This window comes from Palaemon carinicauda, chromosome 36 (assembly GCF_036898095.1).
Source record: "Palaemon carinicauda isolate YSFRI2023 chromosome 36, ASM3689809v2, whole genome shotgun sequence".
NCBI classification, from domain to species: Eukaryota; Metazoa; Arthropoda; class Malacostraca; order Decapoda; family Palaemonidae; genus Palaemon; species Palaemon carinicauda.
In genome coordinates, this window is record NC_090760.1 from 69,438,730 (window position 1) to 69,452,368 (window position 13,639).

The 13,639-nt window shown below is 41.1% G+C and overlaps 1 protein-coding gene across 2 annotated transcripts in view; it reads left to right on the forward strand.

The window, feature by feature from the left end:
- LOC137628884 (uncharacterized) overlaps positions 1–13,639 on the forward strand; it is a 54,059-nt gene that overhangs the window by 5,869 nt on the left and 34,551 nt on the right. For both annotated transcript variants that reach the window (XM_068360137.1, XM_068360138.1), the window contains exon 2: positions 5,673–5,797. The gene's annotated coding sequence lies outside the window, so the exon portion shown is untranslated. The remainder of the gene's footprint in view (positions 1–5,672; positions 5,798–13,639) is intronic.

Genomic DNA, 13,639 nt, shown 5'->3' on the forward strand with positions numbered 1-13,639 from the left:
ATTTATGATAAAAAAAATAATTCACAATGAAAAATAGAAGTAATTGACAATTTAAGTCGCACTTTTCCTTTAAGGAGAGTCCTGGCTGGGGTGAGGGAAACTAGGAAGGAGCTGATTGCGGCTGGGAAGAAAAATTTCCTTTCATGAGCCGTTCTGGTAAAATATTGGATCTCTTTCTTGAATGACGCTCACTATCTCTACCTGAATCTTATAATTTACGATTTCTGAACACGTGTTCATCTTGTTTTTACAATCTTGAATTCAACTGCTTTTGTCTTCTCAATAAATTTGCATGAAATTGAAATATTGCATTTTCAGTAAGTAAATTTGCTACTCGCCCTGTCGAAGCCTTATCAGGGTGATGTATTTCTACTAAATTTTTGCACGGTTTTCCATACTCCTAACATATCCTAAATTTCACTTGGAAGTGAAAGGTTTTCCACTCAGCTGCTCCTCCTCTTCCTGATGCTTTTCGAGGATGTTTTAGGGTTTTACAATTTTGGCAATTCGGCTGCATGCATGCGCCGTTCATGCTTCATGATATTTTCCTCTATTACTTGTGTTCTTAATCATCTTGGGTTGCATCAACACAAAAAAGTGGACTTTACAATGAAGCCCAAAATGATGAACAATCATGATCACAACACTACAAGAACACATGTTCTCTCCTCAACAGAGAGTAGTTCCAAAATGATGCTTTTATGGGTGCTTCTCAGAGAGTGGAAGAGTCTTAGGCTTTGAACAAGGGAATTTGTGAGCTAATGTGTGAAGAAATTTGGTGGAAATTGCGTGAACACTGTGTGGGTGGCTTATGGGCACTCTCCATCTGATATCCTTGATATAGAGTGATTAAGCTCACAGACCTTGAATATGGCATTCCTTAATTAGTTTTGTGTTCATTGTGAATGGCAGCTAATTCACTCTTTATTGTTTGCAGGCACATGTCTAAGAGTAGAGCAATCTCCTCTATACGTTAGTATAATATTTGTCCAATGAAAATGCCCGTACTGTGCGAACTGTTGCTCGTAGACAGATGCATTATCGTAACCCAATTCAAATTTGTATTTTTGTTTTCAGTTATTCGTAACCCCGGGGTACTACTGTACATTCTTACTCTTTTATTATGATACTTTATAAGCTTTGAAATACTTCACTGTATTGTACTTTACATAAGCCAGATCTCATATCCTCTATATACATGTTTATACAGAATATTTTTTTTTTATTAAATTCTTACGGTGCTTGTATCCTTCTTATATACTTTTTAAATATTTGCTTGACATTTTTCATGCTCTAAATGTTCTATTGTAAGTCTTGATACCATATTAATACAGCATTGAAATGAAAAGAAAACTACTCATAGATGAGATTGCTCTACCCTTAGATATGTGCCTGCAAACAATGGAGACTGAATTGGCTGCCATTCACTGTGAACACAAAATTAATTAAGGAATGTCGTATTTAGGGATCGGTGAGCTCAATTGCTCTACTGTTCAACCAGGACTATTGATTGGTGTTGTACAGGTGTTAAATTATTCGGAGTTTCAAACAATGGCTCTTTTCTCTTGGTCTGTGTAGTCTGTCTTTGTCCCTGCTTTTGTTGTTCTTTGTAACACTGTGTCCTCCAAAAAAGCCAATAGGATGTAGTAAATATGCATGTCAAGGTTAATAAGTTATTACTATTTTCATTACTACTGTTCCTTAGTCCGAGTGTGCGTTCAATTATAGTTTCCTTGACTGCCTTATTCATGTGTAAATGGGGCTTTACATACAGTGCACATTAGATTATTATTGTTTCACTTTTCTCATGTGTTTCTTGAACCTTTCCTGGGTAATGTATTTCCTCTTTGGATAAGGATACCGTGTTATGTTTATGTATAGATTTAATTTGATTCATTACTGATGCCATAATTGTATGCATTTCTCATTTGAATTTTCTTTAAATGAAGAGATGAAACTTTAGTGTTACTGGATTCAAATCATTTGCTCTACTTAATGGGATATCATTGAGGATAATTTTTTTCTGTCTTCCTGACAGTTGATCTAATTGTCATTGGATGGAAATTATGGTCACCATTTGACTTGAGATGCCTTTGTTTCATTCCTTTGTCCTATACAGTATGTTATAATCTTATACAGAACCATGATAGTTGCCTTCTACCCTTTTTATTAATTTCTTCCTACACATAATACCAACCTTTGACCTTTAATATGGGTATGACCTCAGTGAAGCTGGAATGGCTGTTTAAAATTTTAACAAAGTAGTATTAATACCTGTCGGGTAGCGTAACATTCACTTTGACTTTGCTCGCCAGAGAGTACAGACTTAATTCTTTGCATCCTAATCTGCCTGTTTTAATCTTTTGCCTTTCCTTCGGGTTGAATAAACGATCTATCAGACATTGGTGAGTTTAAGGAATATACATGGAGGAACCCAATGATATACTGTACTGTACAGTGCAGAATTTCCTGATAACTGTAATCCGGCATACTTGTTCATGTCTGTTGCTGTTCTGTCACACGTGTTTGCCCTTACGACGACAATGACAACGTGAACTTGAGGAAGTTGTTTATCCTGTTACATTGCTATTGCTCTGTTGGGAAAAGAGTGTCACTGTTGCCAAATATGAAGAAAAAGATAGCCATACTTTTCCTTACCTTTATTCTCTGCTGACCGTAGGACCTAAGAATGTACATCACCTACATAAGCTGTTGGTGTATCTTCCTCCTTGAGAGAGTCATTTCCAGAGATGATGATCTTCAGGTTCTTCCTTCTCCCCTCCCTCATCTTTGCTGAGCTTTTGCTGCTACTTCTGAAGGACAAGTATAAGTTTCATCATAGAAGTGCTGAAGTTTCTCTCCATGTGGGAGAGACAGTGAGGTACCAGATGCCTCCTATCTTGAAAGCTTGCCGGAATTTGTCTAATATCTAGAAGAAACATCAGTACTCTCAACACTAGGGAGGCTTTTGGTGTTCATAGGCCTTTTAAATGTGCTCGGCATTGTGCCTGGAGGAGTAAGGGTCAAGGCTTGTCCCATGATGGGACGAAACGTCATTCCTCTCAACTCTCGTACGAATAGACAATTTGCACTGTCGGTGGGGAGGGAAGGGTGCCCCTCTATCTATCTCTATTTCTCTCTCACTTTTTTTGTTTGTGTGGGGTGGGGGGTGAATAACACTGTACCAAAGCCCAACCTGTAGGAATGTTTTGAGGTACAAGGGCTCACACCCCTGCTACCAATGCCAAGTCTTCCAAGGGACGAGGTTTTTCCCCTGAGGCTTTGGGAACTCTTCCATATGCATGGACTTTAGGTTGCCTCTATGATATTTGCTAAGATTACGGATCCTTTCATTGTAATTACCTCAATGGACACAATTATCCACTTGCATGAAGGTCCCCGTGCACAAGCTTCACAAACACTACTGTGTATGTGCATGATTATTAACATGTATGATCGTCCATGAATTTGAGTAGCCACGTACTCAATCTACATGCGCCACGTTCCAGATTGCCACCTGTGTCTAAGCGCTTCATCGCTTACGTGGTCTTGGTGTGACTAGTCACTAAGTGATTGATCTTCTCTTTTTGTTCAGCAACAATAACACCCCTGACCAATATCTCCCCAGAGAATATTTAGCTATGATAAGCAGCTCTTCAAGGAGAAGCACACTCTAAAATTAAACCGTTGTTCTCTAGTCTTGGGTAGTGCCATAGCCTCTGTACCATGGTTTTCCACTGACTTGGGGTAGAGGTTTCTTGCTTGAGGGTACACTCATGCACACTATTCTATCTTATTCCGCTTCCTCTTGTTTTGTGAAGCATTTATAGTTTATATATGAAAGGTTTATTTTAATGTTACTGTTCTTAAAATATTTAATTTTAATTACTCATACTTCTCTTGTTTATTTCCTTTCTTTTTGTCTCTGGTCTATTTACCCATTTTGGAGCATCTTGCCTTTCCACTTAGGGTTGTAGCTTAGCAAGTACAGTTAATAATAATGTGCACATGGGAAGGAACATGAGGATGATCCTAATACGTCTCCCCTTGTACGCGAGGCAAGAGGTTACGTGTTGGAACTCTTCCTTTCCTGAGAATACTTTTTAGTACATGTATGCAGTAGAATGTTTGGCTGCTTTCCTCTTTCTTTTTCCTCTGTGGGGTGAAGCAGATGCTCTGTTACATTCTGCATCAGATGCTAGATGTTGGCGAACCTCAAGACAGAGTTAAGTTTTTTTATAGACAAGTTCTGTATTGAAATATCTCCCCCTGGGATGATGGATGAAATGATTATAACCAGGGGCAGAGCCCCAGCCACCGGTTGAAGTACTATTGTGACTGTTTTTTGGGGTCCTTTGACTGCTCAGACAGTACTACATAGGATCCTTCTCTCTGGTTACAGCTCATTTTCCATTGGCTTGCACATACACTGAATAGTCTGGCCTATTCTTTACATGTTCTCTTCTGACCTCATATACCTGACAATACTGGGATTCCTAAACAATTCTTTGCTCTAGGGGTTAACCACTGCATTGTCATTGTTCAATGGCCACTTTCCTCCTGGTAAGGGTAGAAGAGACTCTTTAGCTATGGTTAGCAGCTCTTCGAGAAGGACACTCCAAAATTAAACCATTGCTCCCTAGTCTTTGAGTAATGCCATAGCCTCTGTACCATGGTCTTCAGTGTCTTGGGCTAGAGTTGTCTTGCTTAGGTACACTCGGCCACACTGTTCTACCTTATTTCTTTTCCTCTTGGTGTTTTAAGTTTTTATAGTTTTCATAGGAATATTTATTTTAAAGTTATTACTGTTCATAGAATATTTTAATTGTTAATTACTTCTTTTATAGTTACCTTATTTCCTTTCCTCACTGGGCTATTTTCCCTGTTGAAGCCCTTGGGCTTATAGCATTCTGCTTTTCCAACTAGGATTGTAGCTTAGCAAGTAATAATAATGATAATAACACGGAGTGGTAAATTTTTTTTAGACAATTTGTATATTTCTTAACTATGCAAACCTGTGTTCTTTAAGTAACACTGCCCACCTCAACTTCCTCGCAAGTCCTAGACTAAGGTCAAAAGGATTGTTATGTTACCCACCACCCGTCAGCTACTATTATTACCTCATTAAAAGTTTTACGTGTTAGTTCCAACTTCACCAATGTCATACTCTTATTAAAAGTCAAAGGTTTTTATAGTTAGTAAAAATACAAATAGATTAAAAGATATGTGGTGTTTTCCTGTAGCTGGAAGTGATAAGTTTATACGAGGAAAGTTCGTGCAAATTGTTTCGAGATGATTTTTAGTTCAACTTTCCACCAATTAGAAAATTGTTCTGGTGTTAAAAGATTGGTATTAACTAAGTCTGAAGAGATTAGCAAGATTAACAAATGGACACATAAATGGAATACATTAAAATTTACAAATAAGCCATACAGCAATAAAATTGAGAACTAAAAAAGGGTGATGTTGCACATTTATGAACACACAAGGCATCCACCTGTTGGGTGCTACCCCTTGTTGGGGTAAAGCATATTTGTAACTGGTTTGTTTATCAAACAATTTTTGTTTAGAATTCCCTGCTATGTCAGTTTAAATGCACTGCAATTCTTTTTACATGTTGTACTTTGTATCTGGTTTAGAATTACTGTATACTAAGTTATATTTTTTTCCAGGAACCCTGCATCGACATTGCTTCAAATCTCTTCCTGAGTAAATAGTCTCTCCAGCCAAATTAGCACCGATGCCTGTCGTTCAGTGTTCCTGACGACTTGTTTGGCCCAGTCCACTTACTGTTGAGGTAAGCTACGTCAGCCTGAGGGGAGTTCTGTCTCTTTGGTGCCTTTGTAATGTTTTGAATTTTGTTTGGATTATTAGATGGTTTAAGTGTTTTGATTTTGAGAATAATTTTATATGTAAATCCATGTTATTGCACATAAATTACTATGTGCAGTGGCATAACCACGGGGGATACAGGGGGATTGGCCTTTTTGAAAATGCCCCTGTGGTCTTTCAAGAGATTGAGACCATCAAAGCAGGGTCAGAAAATTAAAGTATATAAGTATATACTTAATATAACTAACAACACATCAGAGTAAGGGGGAGGGGGTCCTCTTTACTAACTCGGCCTCCCTTGCTCCCAAATCTCCTGCTACGCTCCTGAATACGTGTGAGTGTATCGGGTATTGACACATAGGCTATAAGGCACTGTAGTATTATGGAAATGTTTTTTTTATGAATAGTACTTACCTGGCAGTTATATATATATAGCTGATATCTCTAAATCGGCAGAATTTTTCAAAACGAGGCAACCGCCTTGTGGTGGTTGGGAGGTAGGTGGTAACACCCGTCACAGGGTGGTCCAAGGAATCATTCCCATGTCTAAGACTTCAGTTCATCTCTGCCGGCTGGATCGAAAACATCGTCGGTCCACCATTGAGAGTTTTTCGAATCATTTTCCCTTCTTCTCTTTTTTGGACTTCGTTTGGTGAAGTACACTGATTTAGGGTTTTGGCAATCGTTTTTTATTATTATTATTTACTTTGTTTATCATGAGTGATAACTTAATTTTCGTGTTTGTGCGAGTGATGTATGCAACATGAGGTTACTGAAAGTGTCGGTTGATCCTCACAGTTTGTATGCAGAGGTTTTGTTTGTGCACTATATTTTAGTTGCGAAGTTTTTAATCCTGATGACGGAAATACGTTCAGGCAACTCTATGACGTCAGTCGTGTGATGTAATCTTCATGTATGTCTTGCAATTCTCTTTATTTGTTTTATGCAAAGAATGGGAGGAATTCCACTTATATAAGTTTTTTAACTTTTAATGTAAAATTTTAAAGAAATGTTTGTCCATTTGGTGTTCGTTCTTTAAATCATCGATCCAATTTCATAAATTAAATAGAACTAGCGTATGGTTAATTTGCGCTGTTACTCGTTACTATCGGTGCAGTCCCAACATGCCTTGGTAGCGTTCTTTTCGATATGGGAATTAAAGTGTTGGCTATTATTCTCCAACAACAACTAATTTATATGGAAATTCTAGTTTTAGTAGCTTTTTCATTTATATGTTCCTATTGTTTACATTTATATATATAGATACGTTATTGCTATATCTGTTCTTTTTATCATTACAACTCGCTTGTTTTTGAATTCCCTTTGAATTAATTGTGGATTACATTTGTTTTCCCTTTTTTCTGTTCATTTTAATCTTTAACGTATAACTTTCCCGGCGTTTGTATGTAACTGCCGGGTAGGTATTTATGACATTTAATTTTACCGGTGGTTATATGTAACTACCGGGTGAGTGTCTTCAACATCTATTTTTATTCTCAACTCTTGCCCGGTGGTTTTTTCCTTTTTGTGACCGCCGGGTAAGTATGTTTGAAAGTTTATTTTATTATGGAAATGTCAGTTTTATATTCTATAAAAAATATTTTTTTTACAGTTTATATAGCAAATACTAGAGACGATTTTGCTTTCTCATTCAAGCCCGTGGCAGAAGAATAAGTTCTCTCACAACGGGCAGGACTTATTATGGTTTTTTGTGTAAGAGTTTAATAGTGCAAGTTTTCAGTGCTAAATTAGGCATTGGATTCTTTCAGCACAGGGACGTTGTTTTCCTAGCCTTAGACCTCTTCCAAGCTCCCCGGCCCATGGGAGAAGGAACGTCGATCGGCGAAAGGAAACGAGAGGCGTTAGCTCACGAGCAAACGCCCTCGCGAGCGTTCCTGTTAACGTTTCCCAGAATGCTCGCCCTTGCCATGGTAACGCAAAGAGCGTTGAACGTTAAGATTCTTACACTGCTTTTAGAATTTTGCATTGCATCACTTTTGATTTTAATGGCAATTCTTAAGTCATAGATATTCTCTGCTAATATCAATGCTTACAAACCATCATTGACTCGGTTTTTGTCCCAGAGCGCCAGTCGGCCTTATGAACCCTCTGGTCGGAACCGAACGCGCCAAGCGGCATAGCGAATATCATTTTGCCTTAACGCTCGGCGCTAAGTCTTTCAAGACAGGACGAATGCAGCCTCGTCTTTCAGGGCGAATGCAGCCTCGTCTTTCAGGACGAATGCTGCCTCGTCTTTCAGGACGAATGCTGCCTCATCTTTCAGGACGAATGCTGCCTCGTCTTTCAGGACGAATGCTGCCTCGTCTTTCAGGACTAATGCAGCCTCGTCTTTCAGGACGAATGCAGCCTCGTCTTTCAGGACGAATGCTGCCTCGTCTTTCAGGACGAATTCTGCCTCGTCTTTCAGGACAAATGCAGCCTCGTCTTTCAGGACGAATGCTGCCTCGTCTTTCAGGACTAATGCAGCCTCGTCTTGCAGAGCGAATGCTGCCTCGTCTGTCAGGACGAATGCAGCCTCGTTTTTCTGGGCGAATGCTGCCTCGTCTTTCGGGACGAATGCAGCCTCGTCTTTCAGAGCAAATGCAGCCTCGTCTTTCAGGGCGAATGCTGCCTCGTCTTTCAGGGTGAATGCTGCCTCGTCTTTCAGGACGAATGCTGCCTCGTCTTTCAGGGCGAATGCTGCCTCGTCTTTCAGGGCGAATGCTGCCTCGTCTTTCAGGACGAATGCTGCCTCGTCTTTCAGGGCGAATGCTGCCTCGTCTTTCAGGACGAATGCAGCCTCGTCTTTCAGGACGAATGCAGCCTCGTCTTTCAGGGCGAATGCTGCCTCGTCTTTCAGGACGAATGCAGCCTCGTCTTTCAGGGTGAATGCTGCCTCGTCCTTTAGGACGAATGCAGCCTCGTCTTTCAGGGTGAATGCAGCCTCGTCTTTCAGGGCGAATGCTGCCTCGTCTTTCAGGACTAATGCAGCCTCGTCTTTCAGGGCGAATGCAGCCTCGTCTTTCAGGACGAATGCAGCCTCGTCTTTCAGGGCTAATGCAGCCTCGTCTTTCAGGACTAATGCTGCCTCGTCTTTCAGGGCTTATGCAGCCTCGTCTTTCAGGACGAATGCAGCCTCGTCTTTCACGGCGAATGCAGCCTCGTCTTCCACGGCGAATGCAGCCTCGTCTTTCAGGACGAATGCAGCCTCGTCTTTCAGGGCGAGTGCAGCCTCGTCTTTCAGGGCAGCCTCGTCTTTCGGGGCGAGTGCAGCCTCGTCTTTTGGGGCGAGTGCAGCCTCGTCTTTCGGGGCGAGTGCAGCCTCCTCTTTCGGGACGAGGGCAGCCTCGTCTTTTGGGACGTGGGCAGCCTCGTCTTTCGGGACGTGGGCAGCCTCGTCTTTCGGGACGAGGGCAGCCTCGTCTTTCAGGATGATAGGACGATCGCCGCCTTGTCCTTTCAGGGCGACGCCACGTCTTATAAGCTCTCTGTCAAGGATGACTTTAGTGATCACTTTTCTCCTGTTGAATTGTTTGAGGTTAACAGAAGGAGAGGATCCTAAGTTCTGTTGCTCCATGTTCCCCGCCCTCTGAGTTTTCACGTGGTCATTAATGGAGCTTTAAGAATATATTAAATTTGTTTCTTAAAACAGAAACCTTCGATGACTAACAACAGTAGGATCCAGACTTTGCTACTTCTGGCGAGCCTGGGAGAGAGGAGCAGACCTTTGGTCCGTGTTTTTTCTGGGATGGATGCGAAATCTTTTTCCTAGTGAATCCTCCTTTGTTAGTTACTCCAATAAGACTTTTCTGCCTAACCGACTTTGCAACTTCAATGTCTCTCTTTTGGGAGAGGGAGTCTTTTGTCCGGTCCTGGACGTAAATGCTCTTTACGCCTTCGTTCAGAAGTCAAAGTCCTCCACGGAGACATCAAAATCTTTGGAGAAGAGGGGAGCAGACCTTTGGTCAGTATTTCTTCTGAAGGAGGATTACTTTTTCCTTTTATAGGGAAACCTCCTTTAGTTTTTAGCTACAACGATTCTCTCTCCCAGTTCTGGAGAGGAGTCTAAGTGGCAGGCTATGCAATCAGACTTTATCTGGGGTTTGTTTACAAGGAAGAATGGGTCAGTTTCGGGCGTGTGTTTTGATCTCAGCTCCGCCCCTCTCATGTTCACGTAACTTTTGCTTTATGTAGCGGAATGCTGCTCTCTGGAGAAATCAGAGCGTCCCTGTATCTTGATTTTTAGATAATGTTGAGCCTATCGAATAATTAGGTCTTCCTGTCAGCAAGAAGAGTCTCTTCTGACACCAGGACGCTCAGCACCTTGTCTTTTAGAACGTTCAGCGTCTCGCTCTGTTAACCTCTCGGCTCCACGTCTTACAGGACTTTTGGCACCACGTCTTACAGGACTATCGGCGCCACGTCTTACGGGACGATCGGCGCCTCGTCTTTCAGGACGCTCGATGTCAAAGTTCTAGCATGGGGCATGACTTTGAACATGAGAATCTAGGACTTCGTGATGACACTAGTCGAATCGTGTGTCGAGATCAAGGACGCCTTCGTTCTGATTTCTTGGATCTAGAAAGGAGGTTTGTTCTAGGGCAAGAATCATCGGGATAAACATGCTCAGCAGGAAGAGACTTGTTTTTCCCTCAGAATGGTCTCTCAACCCGCAAGTCTGTCAGTCTCTGGATGTTGTGGGGCAGACCTGTATCAGACCTTTTTGCCTCCAACTGGAAGAAGAGGACCCCCTACTGCTGCTCCCTAGTCCCGGATGAGGAAGTTCTGGCAGTGGACTCCTTCCTGATGGATTGGACAGGGATGGACATGTTTGCGTTGCCCCCGTTCGAGATCATCAATCTGGTCTTCAGGAAATTCGCTCTCCTCGATTCGGGGCGAATGATCATAGCGGCTCCATTCTGGTCTGCTAGGGAATGGTTTTCGGAAGTGATGGGCATGCTGATGGACTTCCCAAGAAGACTTCGGCAAGTCCAGATCTTCTCAAACAGCCCCACTTCGAGAGGTATCATCTTACCCCCCTTGCTCTCAACTGACTTCCTTCAGACTGACTAGAAGCTTGTCAGATCTCGAGGCTTTTCGGCACAAGCGACGAAATCTATCGCCAGAGCAAGGAGGATCTCTTCACAAAGAGTCTACCGATCTAGGTGGGAGACCTTTAGAGCTTGGTGCAGGCGGCACAGGTTTCCTCATCCACTACCTTTCTGAGCCAGATTGCAGACTTCTTCTTGTACCTCAGACAGGATGCTAAGCTGGCTGTATCTACCATCAATGGATACAGCAGTATGCTCTTCGCCATCTTTAGGCATAGAGGCCTAGAGTTGTCCCAAAATCAAGGTTTGCAGGACCTCATTGGATCTTTTCAGACGACGTAATAGGTACTCTTAAACCTGGATGTGGTGTTTAAGTTTCTGTGCTCCAAGAAATTTGAACCTATCTCGCTAGCCTCTCTTCGGGTTGTAGCAAAGAAAACCCTCTCCCTTATGACTAGCGAATGCCAAGAGGTCAGCGAAGTCCAGGCGATTGGGAAGAGGGTGAACTTTAATTAGGATTGGGCAGTTTGTGGCTTAAGGTTCATCTTTCTCGTAAAGAGCGAGAACCCTTCGTAACCCTGTCCTACGACGTTTGATGTCATTAACCTCACGAACCTAGTGGGTCGAGAGAAGGAAGACTCCTCTGCCCAGTTAGGTCCCTCAAGTTTTTTATTTTTTTTTTTTTTTTTTTTTTTTTTTTTTTTTTTTTTTTTTTTTTTTTTTTTTTTTTTTTTTTTGGCTCACACTATGAACGTGAGCTGTGCATCCAACTTGTTTTGGTGTTCAGTGAAAGGTCCGCCAAAACCCGTCTAAGTATGCTTTGTCCTTTTTCCTGAGGGAGAAAATTAGGGAAGCCCACCTCTTATGTGAGGAGGAACACTTCGTCCTGTTGAAATTACGGGCTCACGAAGTGAGAGCCATTGCTACCTCTCTGGCATATCAGGAATATATGTTAGTTAGGCTATTCATGGATGCAATTTTCTGGAGGAGCAACTCTGTCTTCGCTTCTCATTAACTTAGAGAGGTGAGAGTAGACTTTGGCAAGTGCTATACCTTGGGCCCATACATAGCTGCGGTTTCTGTATTAGGCAAAGGAGTTAATAACCCCACTCAACCTTGGTTTATATGCATGTATGAGGGTTTGTGTTTTTATGATGGTCTGTGGACTTCGTCTTGTGGTGCGGTTCCCTCAGTCTAGATAAATAGTTTGTCTATGTTGCAGGGTTAGGTGGTTAGTTTGATTAAGGTTGCAGTTTTTATTTTATGGGGCGAAGGTAGTTTCTGAAGTCTAGTCAAGTTGTTGGTCTTATCCCTTTGACAGACTCGATTGAGTTTTTTGCAGCTTTGCAGGCTTACTCCTGGATAACTCCTAAGGGAAAGCCACTCTAAAGGCTGTACCTTTGAATCAGCTACCTTAGCAGGCAAGGAATCAAGGTGTTTTTATCTCCTACAACTCTTTTGTTGTTTCCCCAACGATGTTTACTGTCTGTTTCCCTCCTCCAAATGTGTGAATCAGCTATATATATATAACTGCCAGGTAAGTACTATTCATAAAAATGGAGTTTTTATGATAAAACAAAGTTTTATGAATACTTACCTGGCAGTTATATATATATTCTAAGGCCCACCCACCTCCCCTCAGGAGACAGGTCGGGCATAGATGAACTGAAGTCTTAGACATTGGAATGATTCCTTGGACCACCCTGTGACGGGTGTTACCACCTACCTTCCAACCACCACAAGGCGGTTGCCTCGTTTTGAAAAATTCTGCCGATTTAGAGATATCAGCTATATATATATAACTGCCAGGTAAGTATTCATAAAACTTTGTTTTATCATAAAAACTCCATGTTTCATTCTTTAACCAATTCACTTCTGCCCCTCACAAGAAAAAAATATATCAGGCATATCTTCGGCATATTTTACTTATATTTGCATAGTACAAAAACTATACTACAGGTCTTCCTCTGTCTTGGGTTAGAGTTCTCTTTTGCTTGAGGGTACACTAGAGTCTATCTTCTTTCTCTTCTTGTTTTGTTTAATTTTTTAATGTTTATATAGATGTTTATTTTAATGTTATTATTCTTAAAATGTTTTTTTTCCTTTCCTCACTGTACTATTTTCGCTGTTGGAGCGGTTGGGCTTATAGCGTCCTGCTTTTCCAACTAGGGTTGTGGCTTAGCAAGTAAGGATAATAATAATACAGAGTTATTTTCAGCCTTGCTGGCATTGCTTCTTATGATTTCACCTACCATATTTGACGGCCTATAGGATGCACTTTTTTCCAAAAGTTTTGGTTAAAAATTTGCCCTGCGTCTTATACACATCGTAGGTAAAATTTGAGACCTACCGTAGGCTCAGGCTAATCTAACCCAGCTTATGCTAGGTACTTTTACGTGCACTAAAATCCACGCATCCTTATTTCATTTTTATTGCTCTTATTATTGTGTTATTGCCGGTCCTTTATAAATGAATTAGTTAAAATGAAAGTAATGTAAACTGAAATTCTGTAACTTTAGTTTATAAACATCAGCTGATAAAATGTAAACATTGAGTTAGGGTTGCATTCTCAGCTATCTTTTAATTTTCTCTTTCCTTAGCCTTTGATAATTTTAATGGTATCGTTAGTAATGGTACAGTAGTAATCAAATTTAGATTAGGATATTTATTGTTTCATTAAAAAATCCTCCATGATTCTAATTATCCTCACTCTTTCACCTATCAAGCACCGTCATCTCTGTCACATCGTACTGTCA